This window comes from Manis javanica, chromosome 6, assembly GCF_040802235.1.
Source record: "Manis javanica isolate MJ-LG chromosome 6, MJ_LKY, whole genome shotgun sequence".
In the NCBI taxonomy this organism is placed as follows: Eukaryota; Metazoa; Chordata; class Mammalia; order Pholidota; family Manidae; genus Manis; species Manis javanica.
Window position 1 is genome coordinate 115735506 of NC_133161.1, and position 20793 is coordinate 115756298.

Consider the following 20793-nt stretch of genomic DNA (forward strand, 5'->3'; position numbering starts at 1 on the left):
CCATGAAGTAAATCAACAGAACACCCAACAGTCAACAATTGAGAAGTTTTACTAGAGTTCTGATTAAGAACATGATTTATGGGTGCAAAATGATCAGTTTTGTATGCTAGATGCTATTCACCCATGTCCCTAGGAAAATTAATCTCTTTTTACCTGAGCTTTCTTATATTTAAATAACCTCTACTTCATAGAGTTGCTCTAAGTATTAAATGAGTTAATATGACTAAAATACTTAAAATTGTGCCTTGTTCATGGTAGACTCTATATAAAAGGTCATGTATTTTTATTATTTGGCTTGGAAAAAATCTATTGTGGTGTGTTATTTAGTGTTTTTATTTATATAATAATCAATAATCTAACTTAAAATTAATCCATTTAAAAGCCTCACAAGGGGGGTGCTCAAGATCGTGGTGTGAGTAGGGTGGCAGAAATCTCCTCCCAAACCAATACATATTTTGAAAATACAGCAAATACAACTATTCCTAAAAGATAGAACAGAAGATACAGTACAACAGCCAGGCTACCTCTACATCTGTGAGAACTCAGCATCTCATGAAAAGGGTAAGATACAAAGCCGTGACTTGGCAGGACCCAAGCGCTCCCCCAATCCCAGCTCACTGGCAGGAGGAAAGGAGTCAGAGCAGGGAGGGAGTGGAAGAACAGGACTGCTAAATAACCAGCCCTAGTAATCTGCACCGGGAGCACAGACACACATTGCTTGGTGTACTGGATATTAGAGAAATGGAAAAGTAAATTCTGAGATGGAGATGGCAAGTGGGTCCCCACAGCCAGCTGCCCTGGGACAAAAGAAAAGTGGGCATATTAAAAATCTTAAAGGGACAAGGGTTTAACAGGTGGACAAAATCGTCCCAGCACACTCAGCCCAGAAGGCTGGAATCTTAAGGAACTTCATCCACCCTAATCCCCTGGGTGGCAACAAAGCTCCAAAGCCCCTCACGGTGATAAGCAGCCTGCCATTCATTCCCCACTGACAGCACTGCAACCAAGGCAGCTGACCCACCACTGTTGTGCACCAGCCAGGGAGCAGCCCCACTGACAGCAACCAGAGTCTTCTCCCAGTGCATAGATAATCAGGCCAGACCAAGAGGCTGCTGCCTACTCACAGCTGCCTGGCACAGGCATAAGAAGCCAGCACAAGTTCCGGAAGGCATGAAGGGGCACTGTTATCACAGGAGAACATACCAGGCATGTCTGTGACCCTTCAGAGTGCCTTGGGCCATCCCGAGGGCCGCTTCACCCACAGTAGCTCTGGGAATTCACCCAGAGACTGCTCCCTGTGTGCAGGTAAAGGCAATTGCTGGTGCCCCTTGCTGGCGATCACTTCTATCATCATGAAAAGGCAGAAGAACCTAGTCCACTCCAAAGTCACTCAAATGTGCGAGAGAGGGCCTGCTGAGATAGATATAAAAAATCATTCTGAAAAAGAATTCAAAATAAAAGTCATAACCATGCTGATGGAGCTGCAGAGAAATATGCAAGAGCTAAGGGATGAAGTCTGGAGGGAGATAACAGAAATGAAACAATCAACAGAAGGACTAAAGAGCAGACTGGATGAGGTGCAAGAGACTGTTCATGGAATAGAAATCAGAGAACAAGAATACAGAGAAGCTGAGTCAGAGAAAGATAAAAGGATCTCTAGGAATGAAACAGTATTAAGAGACCTGTGTGACCAATCCAAATGGAACAATATTTGCATTATAGGGGTTCCAGAAGAAGAGAGAGGAAAAAGGGATAGAAAGTATCTTTGAAGAAATAATTGCTGAAAACTTCCCAAGCTGGGGAAGGAAATAGTCTCTCAGACCATGGAAGCCCATAGATCTCCCAACACAAGGGACCTAAGGAGGACAAAACCAAGACATATAATAACAAAAATGGCAAAGATCAAAGACAAGGACAGGGTATTAAAGGCAGCCAGAGAGAGAAAAAAAATCACCTACAAAGGAAAACCCATCAGGCTATCATCAGACTTCTCAACAGAAATCTTACAGGCCAGAAGAGAATGGCATGTTATATTTAATGCAATGAAACAGAAGGACCTTGAGGGAGGAATACTGTATCCAGCAAGATTATAATTTAAATTTGAAGGAGGGATTAAACAATTTCCAGATAAGCAAGAGTTGAGGGAATTTGCCTCCCACAAACCACCTCTACAGGGTATTTTAAAGAGACTTATCTAGGTGGAAGTACCCTAAGGTAAATAGATGTCACCAGAGAAATAACATCACAGCAAAAAATAAAACCATCTATCCACAAAAACAGTCAAGGGAAACACAAAAGAGTACACAATAAAACACCAAACATATAAAGTGTGGAGAAGGAAGAATAAGAAGAGAGAGAAAAATGAATCATCAGACTGTGTTTATAATAGTGTAATAAGTGAGTTAAAGTTAGATGGATAGATAGTAAAGAAGCTACCCTTGAACCTTTGGTAACCATGAGTCCAAAGCCTGCAAAGGCAACAAGTACATATCTGTCAATAATTACACTCAATATGAATTACACTCAATATGAATGGACTGAATGCACCAGTCAAAAGACACAGAGTAATAGAATGAATAAAAAGCAAGACCCATCTATATGCTGCTTACAAGAGACTCACCTCAAACCCAAAGACATACACAGACTAAACGTGAAGGGATGGAAAAAGATAATGCAAACAATAGGGAGAAAAAAGCAGGTGTTGCAGTAGTTGTATGAGACAAAATAGGCTTCAAAACAAAGAAAGTCACAAGAGATAAAGAAGGACATTACATAATGATAAAGGGGTCAGTCCAACAAGAGGATATGACCTTTATAAATACATATGCACCCAAAACAGGAGCACCTACATATGTGAAACAAATACTAACAGAATTAACGGGGTAAATAGAGTGCAATGAATTGATTTTAGAAGATTTCAACACACCACTCACACCAAAGGACAGATCAACCAGACAGAAAATAAGGACACAGAGACACTGAACAACATAAATGGACCTAACACACATCTACAAAACTCTACACCCAAAAGCAGCCGGATATGCATTCTTCTCAAGTGCACATGGAACATTTTCTAGAATAGAGCATATACTAGGCAACAAAAGAGCCTCAGTAAATTCAAAAAGATTGAAATTCTACCAACCAACTTCTCAGATCAAAAAGGTATAAAACTAGAAATAAATTGTACAAAGAAAACAAAAAGCCTCACAAACAAATGGAGGCTTAATAGCATGCTCCTAAATAACCAGTGGATCAATGACTAAATTAAAATAGAGATCAAGCAATATATGAAGACAAATGACAACAACAGCACAAAGCCCCAACTTCTGTGGGATGCAGTGAAGGCAGTTCTAAGAGGAAAGTATATAGCAATCCAGGCCTTTCTAAAGAAGGAAGAACAATCACAAATGAATAGTCTAATGGCACAATTACTGAAACTGAAAAAAGAACAGATGAGGCCCAAAGTTAGCAGAAGGAGGGACATAATAAAGATTAGAGAAGAAATAAATAAAATTGAGAAGAATAAACCAATAGAAAAAATCAATGAAACCAAGAGCTGGTTCTCTGAGAAAATAAACAAAATAGATAAAACCCAAGCCAGACTTATTAAGAGAAAAGGAGAATCTAAACACATAAACAGAGACAGATGAGAAAGGAAAAATAATGATGGACACCACAGAAATACAAAGAATTATTAGAGAATACCATGAAAATCTATATGCTAAAAAGTTGGAAAACCTAGAAGAAATGGACAACTTTCTAGAAAAATACAACCTTCCAAGACTGATCAAGGAAGAAACGGAAAATCTGAACAGATTAATTACCAACAATGAAATTGAATTGGTAACCAAAAAACTACCCAAGAACAAAACCACTATGCCAGAAGGATTTACCGCTGAATTTTATCAGACATTTAAAGAAGACATATCCATTCTCCTTAAAGTTTTCCAAAAAATAGAAGAGGAGGGAATACTCCCAAACCAATTCTATGAAGCCAGCATCACTCTGATACCAAAACCAGGCAAAGATGCCACAAAAAAAGAAAACTACAGACTAATATCCCTGATGAACATAGATGCAAAAATACTCAACAAAATATTAGCAAACTGAATTCAAAAATACATCAAGAGGATCATACACCATGACCAAGTAGGATCCATCTCAGGGATGCAAGAATGGTACAACATTCAAAAATCCATCACCACAATCCACCACATCAACAAAAAGAAGTACAAAAACTACATGATCATCTCCATAAATGCTGAAAAAGCATTCTACAAAATTCAACATCCATTCATAACAAAAACTCTCAACAAAACGTGTACAGAGGGCAAATACTTCAACATAATAAAGACTGTATATGACAAACCCACAGCCAACATCATAGTTAACAGTGAGAGGCTAAAAGCTTTTCACCTAACATAAGGAAAAAGACAGGAATGCCCACTCTCCCCACTTTTATTCAACATAGTACTGGAGGTCCTAGCCATGACAATCAGACAAAACAAAAAAATACAAGGCATCAAGATTGGTAAAGAAGAAGGAAGTCAGACTGTCACTATTTGCAGATGACATGATATTGTACATAAAAAAACCCCTAAAGACTCCACTCCAAAGCTACTAGAACTAATATCTGAATTCAGCTAAGTAGCAGGATACAAAATTAATACACAGAAATCTATTGCTTTCCTATACACTAATGATGAACTAGCAGAAAGAGAAATCAGGAAAACAATTTCATTCACAACTGAATCAAAAAGAATAAAATACCTAGGAAGAAACCTAACCAGGGAAGTGAAAGACCTATACTCTGAAAACTACAAGACACTCTTAAGAGAAATTAAGAAGGACACTAACAAATGGAAACTCATCCCATCTCTTGGGTAGTAAGAATTAATATTGTTAAATTGGCCATCCTGCCTAAAGCAATCTACAGATTCAATGCAATCCCTATCAAAATACCAACAGCATTCTTCAACGAACTGGAACAAATGGTTCTAAAATTCATATGAAACCACAAAAGACCCCGAATAGCTAAAGAAATCCTGAGAAGGAAGAATAAAGCAGGGGGGGGGATCTCACTTCCCAACTTTAAGCTCTACTACAAAGCCACAGTAATCAAGACAATTTGGTACTGGCACAAGAACAGACCCATAGACCAGTGGAACAGAAGAGAGAGTCCAGATATTGTCCCGAACATATATGGTCAATTAATATTCTCTAAAGGAGCCATGGATATACAACGGAGAAATGACAGCCTCTTCAATAGCTGGTGTTGACAAAACTGGACAGCTACAATTAAGAGAATTAAACTGGATCACTGTCTAACCCCATACACAAAAGTAAACTCTAAATGGATCAAAGACCTGAATGTAAGTCATGAAACCATAAAACTCTTAGAAAAAAACATAGGCAAAAATCTCTTGGAAATAAACATGATCAACTTCTTCATGAACATATCACCTCGGGCAAGGAAAACAAAAGCAAAAATGAACAAGTGGGACTATATCAAGCTGAAAAGCTTCTGTACAGCAAAGAACAAAAAGGCATCCTACAGTATGGGGGAGTATATTCATACATGACATTTCCAATAAAGGGTTGACATCCAAAATATATAAGGAGCTCATGCACCTCAACAAACAAAAATCAAATAATCCAATTAAAAAATGGGCAGAGGATCTGAAGAGACCCTTCTCCAAATAAGAAATTCATATGGCCAACAGACACATGAAAAGATGCTCTACATCGCTAATCATCAGAGAAACACAAATTAAAACCACAATGTGATATCACCTCACACCAGTTAGGATGGCCACCATTCAAAAGACAAACAACAAATGTTGGTGAAGAAGTGGAGAAAGGGGAACCTTCCTACACTGCTGGTGGGAATGTAAATTAGTTCAACCATTGTGGAAAGCAGTATGGAGGTTCCTCAAAATGCTCAAAATAGAAATACCACTTGACCGAGAAATTCCACTCCTAGGAATTTACCCTATAAATGCAGCAGCCCAGTTTGAAAAAGACAGATGCACCCCTATGTTTATCACAGCACTGTTTGCAATAGCCAAGAAATGGAAGCAACCTAAGTGTCCATCAGTAGACGAATGAATAAAGAAGATGTGGTACATATATACAATGGAGTATTATTCAGCCATAAGAAGAAAACTAATCCTATCATTGGCAACAACAGGGTATTATCTCAGCGAAATAAGCCAGGTGGAGAAAAACCAGTATCAAATGATTTCACTCATATGTGGAGTATATAAACAAAAGCTTTAGATTTTTAAAACATAAAAATTAGATCATACTATATATATTTTATAGAATGAAAATTTTCTTAAATTTAAAAATAAACTAGGGGAATTTTTGTCAATATTTCATTTATATATATAATATATACAAGTAAGTGCACATTTCTTAAATTTATATTTAGCTTTTTGTTTTACAAATACTTATGCATGACCAAATGAATATGCTATTGCTAGCTTAATGGCTTGCTCAAAAATATATAAATCTGGTGAGAAGCAGAGCCAAGATTCAAACATAAGATTTCAAATATCAAATTCATTTTTTCCAGGTTATTTGGTAGCTTAATAAAAGAATAATTAATAACCTCGGACGAAGCCTGCTTGTAAACAGAGCTTCCACTTTACTAAAATCTTTTCCCCATTGTTTGAACATAACAAAAAATGTTTGCTTATTGATATCTTTGTTCTATGTGATTATTTCAGTATTTTTGCCCCATTCCTTATAATAAAACTTCATAAACTTTGAGATTTAGTAGAATGAGGAAATGCCCTTCTTCATCTCTTTTCCCCTTTGCAACATGTATTTATCAATTTGGACTTGAAATTTCATGGTCTATTTAACTCAGTGTTGCTGTGTATGATTCCACAGTGCTCAGTAACATCACGGTACATTCCAGGCACATCCACATGACCTACTTAATGAATGCCCTGGATGCTCTGAGAACATTTATGCCGATGATATGCAGGCCAGAGCACAGGATGGCACCCAGGCAGGGCTCATCTTCTCTGTTGGTTACTGATTTACTATGTAAACTTGAATATTACATTGAGTCTCCTAAATCTTAACTCTTCCCATGCAAAGCAAGGCTAGTAATAATGTATTTGATTGTGAAGTACTTTGGAAAACTTGTCAGAAAAGCAATATGACTGTACATATTTATTATTTATGAGATCTAAGGGATCCTTGATAGCAACAGTTTTGTTATCTACAAAAATCATTTCCGTAGAAATGGATTAATCAATACTGAAATTGTTTAAAAAAAATATAGAAAACCCGCAGAAAGTAATGAGAAACAAATATTCTCACTTTGGTGATTATCTTCAGCATTTTTTAAAAATTCATAGGTCATGTCCATTTCATATCACTAGCGATTTGTCTAGCATCCATCCAGATAATTGGTTACCATAATTAATACTGAATATGAGGGAAAAAATTATACCATCAAAATATCAATTGCATTAAACTTATCTTAACAACAAATGCAAAAGATGAATTCCTGTATGTTTAGTTTCTAATATTAACTGATTAATTTTGCCAATGGGAAATTGATTTATTCTCAGCAAGCAAGTGACCTTCGTATATATCTGGCCATATTTAAAACTATGTCCTCCTTCCTAAACAAACTCCCTCGCTAAAAAAATAAATATTCTGTGATGTACTCCTTTTTTAGTTGTCTCAGCTCATGTTGAGTAGGTAGCACTTAACAATCTTAACAATTTTGCCTTTATTTAATAAAAAGTTAAACAAAAGTTTAGTTACTTTGTACCTTTCTCTGAGGAATTAGAGACGTCAGTGGAAAACTTATAGACCCTATCATGGTGACTTTGATCCTGTGGCTTGAGTTGTGGCTCCTCTACCTTTTCATACTTATAGAATGGTAGATAAAATACATTTTATTTTATAAAATAAAACAAGAAGGATTAAATATATTAGCCATAATTTAAGAAGTCATAATGGTGCAAAAGAGTTAAAGTTCTATGATAAGGATTAACTAAACCAGAAATATAGACTTTGGGTTAGTGGTTCTAATGACCTCATGGAGTAGATGAGCATTTAGTTACAAGTGTTATGCTCAGAAAAGGGTAGGAACTATCAATATAGAAGCCTAGGAATAGCTGTCCCATCCACAAAGAGAGGTTCGGAAACCTTAGCTCTCCAGTTCAAGTGTATAGCACAAAACTGAGCTACTTGGCTGGGTCTCTGATGGTTACTGGAATGACAGTCTACTCAGAAGGCAGTTTTTGAGCCATAAAGTTTAGTGTAAGAAATGCTGGAACCCAAAGCAAATAAATTAATATAAAAAAATGAACTAGAAAAAATAAATCTCTAAGAGTCCAATCCCACATGAAACCAAGCCACAAGAATACTTCCATAAAATTTTCAATATAGGTGAGCCCATAGACAAAATTACAAAGTATACAGTGAAATCTATAGCCAGGAGATATAATAGACAGCTGATATAATAGTCAAGCCCTACAGGATGGAACTACAGGATAATAGAGTTATTGGAAAGAGATTTTGAAATTTTGACATAAGTATTTCAAAATGATAAGAAAAGAATAAAATCAATTAGGCAAATGGCAGTTTGAAGCACAGTGAAATAGAAGCCTAGAAATGCAAAATGTAAAAACTGAAGAAAAAGTGAATCCTTGGAGATGGATGCCAAGATGTAAGGAGGAAAATTAAAATCACATGCAATGATTCTTTAACTTAAAAACAGAACAAAAAAAGATTCAATCTTTATTAAAAAATTGCCTGAGGGACGAAGACAAAGGAAGGACTATCAGAAGAATGATGCATTTCTCATGCAAAATAATAAATGATAGAAAATGATGAAAATAATATCTTCAAAATGTTCAAAAATTATAATTCTATACCCAACTAAACTATTATTATTAAGCAGATGTGAAGGGAAATCAAAGACTTTTTCAAGCAAACAAGAATGGAAGCTTTATTGCTGACAATCACAGAACTCAAGAAAGTTCTACTGCAATAGAACTGAAAGTGAACCCAAAGAAAAAGTAAATTTCAAGAGCAATTAATAAGAGACTGAAAGGACATATATTTATTTTCCCTTAAAATGGCACCAATTCATCTATGTTTAGTGAGAATTAAAGTATTTAAACATTTTTTATTCTCTATGTTTTATAATTTTTACTCTGAACATATATTATTTTCTAATAACAAAGAGAAATTCTTTTAAAACTTAAGAGTTTATCACATTAATTCTCAGCCTTTCCTCACAGGCTCAACACCCTCGAAATTTTGCTGGTTCTCTGAGAAGTATTGATTTAGTATCATGGGAGATTTTTAAGCAACAGAATCAATTGACATGGATGAATTTCAAAGGAAGTATCATGAAAGCAAGAAGAGAGCTATCAATCACAGAGTAGTTATTCTAATGTCAAAGGACAGAGGTAGGTCTACACTAAAAGATAAAACACTTGAGTAAAGTATACCCTTGGAAGACTTCATAGGAGATGGAATAAATACGTAGGCATACATGCTTACATTCTGGAAAGTTACTTTGCTAAGAGTGAATGATTGGTGAAGTAATATTCCACAGTACTGAAGGATACTGAGGAGTTTCTGGATGACAGCCCATCATGAAGTCAACTAAACGTTTTAATACCAGAACAAGAGCCTTAAATCTTGACACTTTCTGTAGTTTTGGTAGCTGTGGAAACCCATGAAGACAATTTTGTACCACCTTGAATCATGGTTTCAGCTTATCAGCATAGGCTGTAGAGAGGAAGCACATTTAGGACACATATTCTATCTGCTTTCATGATTATCAAGAGTTATGATATTTTTCCCTTTGCTTTAGTTAGAGTCATAGCCATCCACAGGAGTGACCTTTACTAAATATGGAATATTAGAATGAACATTTATACTTATGTCTTATTCCTTCTAAATGTTTGACAGGCAAAGCAGGTATGTTAAGCAAAAAGAGGGAGATGTATTACAGGACTGTGGTAAAAACAAGGGAAAATTCATAGACAAGAACACACCAAGCTGGATGCAGCAGTATTCAATGGTGTGAGCCCTTGGACACAGGAACAGCAGCTCCTGGGCCAGGTCCCTGTTGCCCATAACATGCTAGGTGAGTGCAGACATACAGAACAAACTCAACTGACAACTGATAGGAAGAGAGTTCAGCCCTTTGGCTGTGTTTCCTGATCCTACCAGCTCAATACTAATGTTGGGAGGAGTTCCTATAAAACAAGAGGTTTAGTAATAGCTATATGGAAAGCAGGGTAATTCCAAAGAGATGCAGAATGCATCTCAGGGCTGACAACTTATAGAGAGGCCCCTATAGGCCATACTGTGTTCTTCAATGTGTGTCCATATAGTATTCTAGCTTCTGAATCATAAGGTCCACAAAGATAAGAATTACATCTCCTGAGCTCACATAACAGGCCTGGAGAAAGAGAAATAGAGCTATAATTCATTGCTTATGCTTTGTACTTTCACACATTTCAAAAATAGTACATATTTGACACTCACAATACTATGAGGAAGATATGATCATATGCTCTATCTCTCTAAAAGTGGAAACTGAAAATTATAGAAGCAAAATACAGTCACACAGCTTAGAATTTGGATCCAAATTGGTCTTATTCTAAAGCCCATTCTCCTTTTTATTATATTATACTTCTCCTCATCAGGATCTAGGAGTTCCTGGATAGTCAAATGCTTTCTATATTGGTGGAGATGAAACTGTCATTTTTCTTCTTTTTGTTCCTAAGGTATAAAATGAAACATAATTTGCATAACCAGTGGCAGTGAAGGCACCCAGACAGCTGCATGTGGAAGCATGAAACTCCAGCAGATGGCTTGAGCAGACATTTATGCCTATAGGGATGAGGTCCTTGGAGGCCCATATTGCAGAATTTATAGAGAAGAAGCTTGGTAAATATTTGTTGAATGAGTATTGAATAATCTATCAAGAGCTGACACTGTCTGTTCCACAATCCTGTATATGACAGTTCACTGACCGTCCCAAGGATAGCAAAAGGACACTGACCTATCTGAAATTTATCCATGTTTCTTTGAGCTGAGAAGACCCAATGCAATAATCCACTTTATCAGTTAATACTTCTCATGAGAAGACACAATGATAAAATAAAATAAAGCCCAATGATGATAAACAGCTCATGAAAACTACAGTGATGAAAAATATCACAAAAAATACAAAAATATTTCTGGTCTATAAAAGCTATCTATTGATAGTGATATTCTTAACTAAATGACTGGTAAATTTACTTCTGTACTTACAAAGTACTTTTGACACATGTAATTAAAAAGTTATCAGTCAATATAAATGCCCTAATCAATAAAAATGTGAACGAGTAGAATTCATAATTTATAGTGACAATGCTGTCCTAGAATGTTTTACTTTGAAAGTGATTCATACTATGAAGAATATTTTTTCCAGTAGACTACTACAAATTCAATAAGACCACAATTTGTTTGCTTATAAGATGCTGCTGCTATAGGATGAAAATATTACAGAATTATATCCCATTCAATTACTCCATTCAAAAAACTATTAAGTGACCTATTAGGTACTGAGCACTGAACAAATACCATGCTTTATCTTTGTGATGTCATCAATTTTTTTGATTCAGTAAAATCCATTTTTCCTATAATACTTAGATCCAGTTGGCTATTATAATGTTTTAGATTAACATTTAATATTTATCTGTTTACTGTACACTTACACCAGTTTTGACAATCACATGCAGTCCTAAAAGAACTACCACCATAATCAAGATACTAAACATTTCCTTTAATCAATAACTCCTTTTTAGGTCCCTTCTTTAGCCTCTGGAAACCACCTGCCAGTTTTATTTTTGTATAAATACATCTACTCTACAATGTAATATAAATGGAGTCACACAGTATGTAACCTTTTGAGTCAGGCTAATATGACTTGGCATAATGCTTTTAGGATTCATCCACATTTCTGCATGTATCAGTAATACATTCTTTTTACCATTGAGGAGTTTTCTGTTGTACTATTTTGTTTCCTTACCTATCCACTAATTGATAAACATTTGTATTGTTTTCAGTTCTTGGCAATTATGAATAAAACTTCTGGGTACAAGTCTTTGTATGAACATATGTTTTCTTTTCACTTGAGCAAATAACCAGAAGTGGGATTGCTGGGTCATTCATAAGTACATATGTAACTTTATAAGAAACTGCTGCACTGACTTTCAAAGTTGGTATATCATGTTGCATTCCTGAACCAATGTATGAGAGTTCAAGTTCTCCATAACCTCACCAGTTTCTTTTTTAAAGCCATTCTAAGATTATCTAAATTCTAAGTGGTTTTTCAATATGGTTTAATTTGCATTTCTTAATGTCCAGTGATACTGAGATACTTTTCATACGGCTGTTTGTCATTTCCTTATCTTCTTTGGTGAAGTGTCTAGTCAAATACTTTGCCTATTTTTTTATGGGTTTACTTGATTTCTAGTTATTGAGCTTTCAGACTTCTTTATATATTTTTATATAAAACCTTTATCAGATATGTGTTTGCAAATATTTTCTCCTAGGCTGTTATTTGCCTTTTCATTCTCTTAACTGTGTTTTGAGAAACAAAAGATTTTAATTTTGAAAAAGTCCAAATTTAATAAATTCTTATAAATTGTGCATTTTGTTTTTTACCAAAGTAATATTTATTTACTTACTCTAAAGAGATGACATTTCCCCCTACATTGTCTTTAGTAAGTTCTATAGTTATATATTTTGCACTTAGGTGTGTGATGCACTATGAATTAATGTTTGCATTAACATCAGTATGGACTGATGTTAATTTTTTGTATGCATATCCCAGCATTAGTTACTGAAAAGATTATTCTTTCTGAACTGATTTATGTTTATACCTTTATGAAAATCAATTGGCCATATATATGTTTGTTTATTTATTTCTAGACTTCATATTATTTTCATCCAGTTACATGTCTTTCCTTTTGCCAACACTGTCTTGATTACCATAGCTTTTTCTCAAGGCTTGAAATCAATAGTGACAATTCCTCAACTTTGTTCTTTTTAAAAATTAATTTGCCTATCTCAGATTCTTTTCTTTTAATATGAATTTTAGAATCAGCTTGTTGATTTTTATTAAAAATCCTGCTGAGATTTTGATTGGGATTGCATTAAATCTATAGATGTGTTTGAACAGAATTGGAATCTTAAAAATATTGAGTCTTCCAACCTATAAGCTCTGTATATTTCTCCATTTACTTAGGTCTTGGTCTTCTTTCATCCAGGTTTTGCAGTACTTATTTTGTACATATTAATACTTGTGTTTAGATCTCCATTACTGGGAAGGTAGATAGATGCACTTTTTCCTGTTAATCTCACTAAACACACCTAAAAACCTTTAACATTATCTATAAAATAAGCATAGGAATAATCTACAAGGTGGAGAGAAGAATATAGATAAGTAAGGAACTTGGGACCCAAGAAACAATATGGTAGTGAGTTTCTTGCCTTATATATCCCAGACTTGGAGCTGGAGAAGCCAGCAAACCAGAAACACTGATGGCCACAGATTTTAAAAAAAAAGAAGTAAAAAAGCCAAAATAAAACCTGCTATGTCTAGCTAAAGGACCAGGGAAGAGGCAGCACAGCACTGTCAATAAAGATGAATGTGGGCAGATGGGCTCCCATCCCTGATTTGACAGTAATAGGATGACCCTTTCCCTCTTTCTCAGGTGATGTCAGAGGAGATCTATTGAAGAGTTATGACTGTCACCACCACCCAGCAATGAGTCCACCAAGTCAACTGTGGTGTCAGGACAGGCTCTGTGTGGAACCTGCACATCTAATCTCACCTGGCAGTAATAAAACTGTGCCTTCTCCCAATGAAGTGGTGTCAAAGGGAGCCAGCTAAAACAGAAATTCAAGTAAGACCCAGAGGAGATTAATAATATAATAACCAAAATGTGAAGGTTGGTTCCAAGCAATACCGCTCATCATACCATGAACCAGGAAGATCTCACACTAAATAAAAAAATGAAACCAACTGGTGTCAGCATCAAGATGACAGGGATGTTAGAGTTACCCAAACAAGATTTTGAAATAGCCATCACAAAAATGTTTCAATTAGGCTTATAAGCATACTAGAAACAAACAAAAAATTCAAATGGCATAACTAAATGGAAATTTAGAAACAAAAATGTTATAATAATGAATTTAAAATCCAGTGGAGGGGCACAACAGAAAAAATGAAGGAAACAGAGAAATTAATTAGTAAGTGAACTGGAAGACAGAACAAAATGAATTATGCAACCTGAAAATAGAGAGAAAGAAAGACTGGGAAAAAAATGAACAAAGTCTCAGGAACCTGTAGAACTATTTAAAAAAGAAATTTAACATCAGTGTCATCAGAGGGCCAGAAGTAGAGGAGAAGAGATTTGGGTTGAAAAACTACTTTAAGAAATAATGGCTAAAAACTTACTGAATACAGAAAAATATATTACTTACAGATTCAAGAAGCTGGACAAATCCCAGACAGGACACTAAGGAAACTGACATTAAGACAAATCATACTAAAACCTTCAGAAACTAAAAACAAACAAAGATCTTAAAAGCAGCAAGAGAGAAGCAACTTTTTATTATAGAGGAAAAAATGCAAATGATTGGATTTTTAATCAACAAACATGGAGGAAGCCAGAACATAGTGGCACAATGTTTCCAAGTGCTGCAACAAAAGAACTGTTCAACAAGAATTCTACATATAGTATAATTCTATATATTCTATCTATATATTCTCCAGGTGTGAAGAGAAATCAAGATTCTCAAATGAATAGAAAACTAAGAAAATGTGTTGCCAGCTAGCCTACCCTAAAAGAATGACTAAATAAAGTTCTTACCATAGAGTTTTGTACTCAGGAAATGTTATATAGAAAGTTCCCTACTGATCATGAAAGAAAAGGAAACAATAGAAACAGTAAAAATATGGGCAGTTACATTTTCCTTCTCATCTTAAATTTTTCAGATTATAGTTGATGGTGGAAGAAAACATAACCTTATAGTTATATGTGTATGTAGAGGAAATATTTAGGACAATTATTTTATAAATAATGGAGGGCAAAGGGACTTAGGAAGGTAAGATCTCTACACTTTACTTGAAACAGTAGATGTTGACACCAGTAGTTTGCAATAAGGTATGTATATACAATGTAATACCTAGAATACTTACTTAAAAAGCTAGACAGAGACACTCAAAATCACTATAGATAAAGGAAAATGGAATTCTAAAAAATGTGTAAGCAACCCATAGAAAGTAAAGAAAAATAAAACACAGAAACAAAAAAACAAAGATGAAAACAAAAACTGAAATGGCAAACTAAAATTCAAATATAACAATAATTATATTAAATGTAAATGGTCTAACTACACTAATTAAAAGACGGATTGGCAGAGTAAATGAAAAAACATGAGCCAACTGTAAGCTATGTACAAAAAACTCCATATATAATGATACAGACAACTAGAATATAAAAGAATGAAAAAGATACATCATGCAAATACAATAAAAGGAAAGTAGAAGTGGCTATATTAATACACGTAAAGTAGACTTCAGAGCAAAGAAAATTACCAGAGACAGAGAGAAGGACATTATAGAATGATGAAAGGGCCAATCCACCAAGAAGACAAAGCCATACTAAATGTGTATACACCAAACAGCAGAGCTGCAAAATATGTGAAGCAAAAACTAAAAGAACTGAATGGGAAAGCAGAAAAATTCAGTTATGAGCAGAGATTTTACCACCCTTATATCAACAATTTATATAACTAGACAGAAAATCAACTAAACAGAATGCAACATGATTATTAACCAACAGGTTCTAATTGTTATTTACAGAACTCTCTACCCAACAACTGCAGAAGATACATTCTCTTTTAAGCACCCATGGACATATACCAAGATAGACAATATAGTGGGCCACAAAACAAACTTCAATAAATAAAAGGAATCAAAATTATAGTGTGCTCTCCAACCTCAATAGAATGAAACTAGATATTAATCAGAAGATAAGAAAATCTCGACACAGATGGAACCTAATGAACACAATGACAAATACTCCTTGGGTCAAAGAGGAAGTTTTAAGAGAAAAAATACATTTAATTGAAAAAAATGAAAAAACATTAAATTTGTGAGACATATCAAGCAATATTAAAAAGGAAATTAATAGCACTTAATTTTGACACTAGAAAAGAGGTAACATCTCACCTCAAAATATAGAAAAATAAGAGCAAAATGGATATAAAGAAAGCAGAGGAAAAATAAAAAAAAATCTTCTTCCTTGAAAAAATTTAAAAAATTGATAAACCTGTTGTGAGAGTGATAAAGAAAGGAAAGACACAAATTACCAATATCAGGAAGAAGACAGAGGTCATCAGTACAGACCTTTAAGTTATCCAAATGATACTAAGGAAATGCTGAAAATAACTCCTCACAAATCAATTTGACAACTCATATGAAATGGACACATTTCTTGTGAAAAGGACAAAATACAGAATATGAAAAATAGATTATGAATAACCCTATAATTATTAAGAAATTGAATTTATAATTAAAAAACTAACAAAATCTCCAGACCAAGATGGTTTCACTGTAGAATTCTACCAAACAATTAAAGAATAATTAATAAGAATTCTACACAATCTCTTCAAGAAAATGGAAGAAGAGACACTTTTCAATTCATTTTTTGAAGCTAGAATTATCCTAATACAAAAACCAGACATGCACAATACAAAAAAAAGAAAACTACAGACCAAAAACCCTCACAAATATGGATGTAAATATTCTTAACAACATATTAAAAAGTAGAATTCTGCAATATATAAAACGAATTACAGGTAATAGCCAAGTTGGATTTATTCCAGAGATGCAACGTTTGTTCCGTATTTGGAAATAAATCAGTTCAGTCTACCATATTAACAGTTGAAAGAAGAAAAATCACATGATCAATTGATGCAGACACACACACACAGAGCATTTGAAAAAAATTCAACAGATGTTCATGATAAAATATTTCAGAAAACTAGGAATTGAGAACTTAGTCACTTGATTTTTTTTAAAGTTAACATTATACTTAAAGGTGAAAGATTGAAAGTTTTCCCCTAAAATAAAAAAAGAAAAACACAGAAAGGATGTCCCTGTCTCTCTCTACTACTTTCAACATAGTAGTGGAAATTCTAGCCAGAACAATGAGATAAAAAAAAGGAAGTAAAAACACACAGATTGGAAATTAAGAAATTTAATTTCTACACAAAGATGACATGATGGTCTATGTAGATTTTAAGAATGTTTTCAAAGATATTTTTAACTTTTCTTGTAATATGGATGTAACAATTTAACATTAAGTGAAATGAGCATATAACATTTTCTTATATGAGTGTGCATATATACATGTGACTTTAGCTTTGTTAAAAATATAATAAAACACTAAAAATGCACATGACTAAATAACAATTGCCTTGTAGTGAAGGAATCATTGGTAAATATCTTAACTATTTCTTGATATTTTTCTGGGTTTTTTTTACCACTAGGGAAAAATACTATTAAAATGCATGAATATTTAATTGTTGCTTTCTGGGTTTTTTTCCCATTTCTTTTCTTTTGCATCTTCATCAAATCAAGGATATCTTTATCACAGTGGTGCTAAGCAGTGAAAGGATAAAACCAATTTAGAAACAGTAACTAGTCACCTAGAAGCATTTAATACAAAAAAACATGTTCTGGATATCAGTCATTTTAATATGTCCTGGGAAATAAAAATGAATAAGACATGGAAACTGCTCTTAAGGAGTTCACTGTATATTAGGGAAATAAATTCTCTGTCACAAACCAGACTGTAATTTAGTTTCAGAGTAATAAACATTTAAACAACGTACAAAGGAAAGATGAGGAGAGAGACATAAATTCTAACTGCAAAAACTGGAGATTTCAAAACCGAGAAGCTTCAAAAGCTACACTTTTATACATAAACAGTACGGTGGGTGCAGTTCTGATGGTAACGATGAGGGTGATGCAGATGATAACTAACATCAAAGGCTAATTGCAGTCCAGATACCGTTTGTTTTAAGCACATATCACCTCATTTAATTTTCACAGTAGCTTTCCAGAGGGGAGACCATTATTATTTCAGTTTTGCGTAGGAGGAAACTGAAGTTTAGAAACACCAAGCAAGCTGTCCTGGGTCACGTAGCTTCTACAAACTTGGGTAAGCATTCAGATAAAATCTAACTGATTCCTGAGCCGGTATCTTTATCACTGTACAATTGGCATGGGTGTTAATGTACAGAAGAATACTCGGAGAAATCACTATTTGCACATGGATAAGTCAGACCCACAAACTAAACATAAATAAAGTGAAACCCCATAAATAACGCATAAAAACCCAGATGGGTCATTTCACTTGCTAAATCTCGTCTCCCAGCACCCAAACACTTAACAGTACAGGAGATGTGTGACATAGCCTTCAACAGGAATTTAGTGATGTAAGCTCACTACATTTTAAAGCTGTGTGTATTCAAAAATTCTATTGCCTCCGTCCACCAAGTTAAGATTATCCACTAAAATGAATCCCATTCTGAGATTTCAAGGATCTTCAGAAATCAGCTCAAGCATTTATTAGTTGAAGCTAACCCTCAGTGCCTGTGCTGTCTCCAAATTGAGTGGTCAGTCAATACTGAAAGACGGCTTCAATATGATGTATTATTTGCTCAGAACTGAACTGATAATTAGATACCAAGTTTAAGGGCTTTACTTCTAGGATGTTAAATATTTAAACAAGCATGTATTAATTTGATATGCCTCCTTATTCTTTTTAGACTACAAATTCCCATATATACACCATATGCTCAGACAGCCACACAAAGGTATCAGTTTTACAGAGAAATACAGGATCAGAAGTCTGCTGAGCGAAGTCGTTCCCAAACAGATTCCTCACTTCACTCCCTTTGCTGTCAGTATATCTCCCAAACTAATGCGTCAAATTCTTGAGGGGAGTGAGAGGCTTAGTTATGCACTGTGCACTTGCTGCCTGTATGAAAACAGGGATCTTTGTCTGTTGTAATTTTAACATATTCTCACTCTTGCTTCCCCTGGCTGTCAAGAGTTTAGCCCCTGGAAGATTTATTCTAGCATACTTTCATTTGATTTTCAGGGGGAAAAACAATGACCCAGTAACTTTCTGAACTTCCAGTCATCTAGGAAACAGCTCAGCTTTCCATCATTCCTCCCTCTGTGCATTAACCTTTCCTGCTGGAGGGAAACCATGACTCACTAACATGAGACACAGCTATTTCCAGTTGCAGTCCTGTTGTAAATAGGCTAGTGGCTATGTTAAATTGGAGAGATTTTTAAAAATATTTGTCAAAAAAAGAGTAAACAGAAACAAGTGGAGCTTAGAAATGTAAAATGAAAGGAAAACACAGAAAGCCTTTCTTTTCACTTAAATGGAGGGCTTTGTCCTGCTCCCAGGATGGGTTTTACAGCCAGCCAGGCTTCTCTGCTCCCTAAATGTGACTCCAAAATGTGAGTCACTCACACGTTTTTTTCCATACGCACAGAGGAGACTAGGTTCTGGCATGGACCACCGGTGATGCTCAACCTGCCTTGGGATTACTGGGAGCTTTAACAAATACTTAGATGTTCATTTTGGATCTCTCTGTGCCTCCATTCTGAAGTTGTAATGAGCAAAATAAAAGGGTCGGACAGGTATCATAAATTCAGTGGGCCAGGAAGTTCATGTACATAAGCAGAATTTTTCGAAGCCTCAAAGAACTATACTTTTTTTCATTTTTCTTTAAGCATGCAGCTCTCTTGGGTTAGCTTTTAGTTTTTTAACATTAGAGAAACAAGAACACATAACAAGCAATTACTCTTTAATTCTAGTTTGAACAAAAGATAAGGCAAGCATGCATTCATTATCATGGCAACTGACACTTGGCTTCAATGATAGAAATTCAGTAGGAAATAGGGTCTTGGTAAAGTGAAGGGTATAGGAATAGTCTGTACTATCCGATGCCGTATGGTACTGTAGGACACTACACTGACGCTGACCTCCCACTGATTGTTCTTCTAAGTCAGATCTCCTGATTTTCTAAAAGTAGCTAGAAATTCAAGAATAGGGGTGAACTAACTTGATTTAAAAATGTTGGCAATCCATGACAAATTAAATTAAAACATTATGTGGGCCCACATAAGTCCAGCAATAATGAGCTAAGGCCTTATTGTGGACTGTGGGATGCCAGAGTTTAAAAACTCAGGGAAAATACCCACAATACACTTTAAAGTTAGTCTGGGTTCAAATCTCAGGTTTATCACTTATTGTTTAACGTTTGACAAGTACTTAATAGTCAACACATGTAATTATTATTACTCCATTATGTAACTATTATTATTCTATTCTCTTTCTTTTCTAATAACTGAAGTCCCTATCTTGACTTTTTCACTTCAGTAAGTTCTTCATATTTACTTGGAACCTAAGCAACTGTAAAGTTCAAAGAACCAGCTGTCTTTCCATTGTGTATAGTTCACACATGACTTTTGTGAAAAGATATGGGCAGTAGTGAGGATGTATTCAAACAAACTTTTTGCAGGGTAAGTATTAGTGTTCATAGATTTCTCATTCCAAATTCCTGTTCATTTGATATCCACAATCTTAAGTAAGAAGTAACATTTACACAATAACTTTTGCCTCTACAAGTCCTATATACCTTAGGACATCAGTT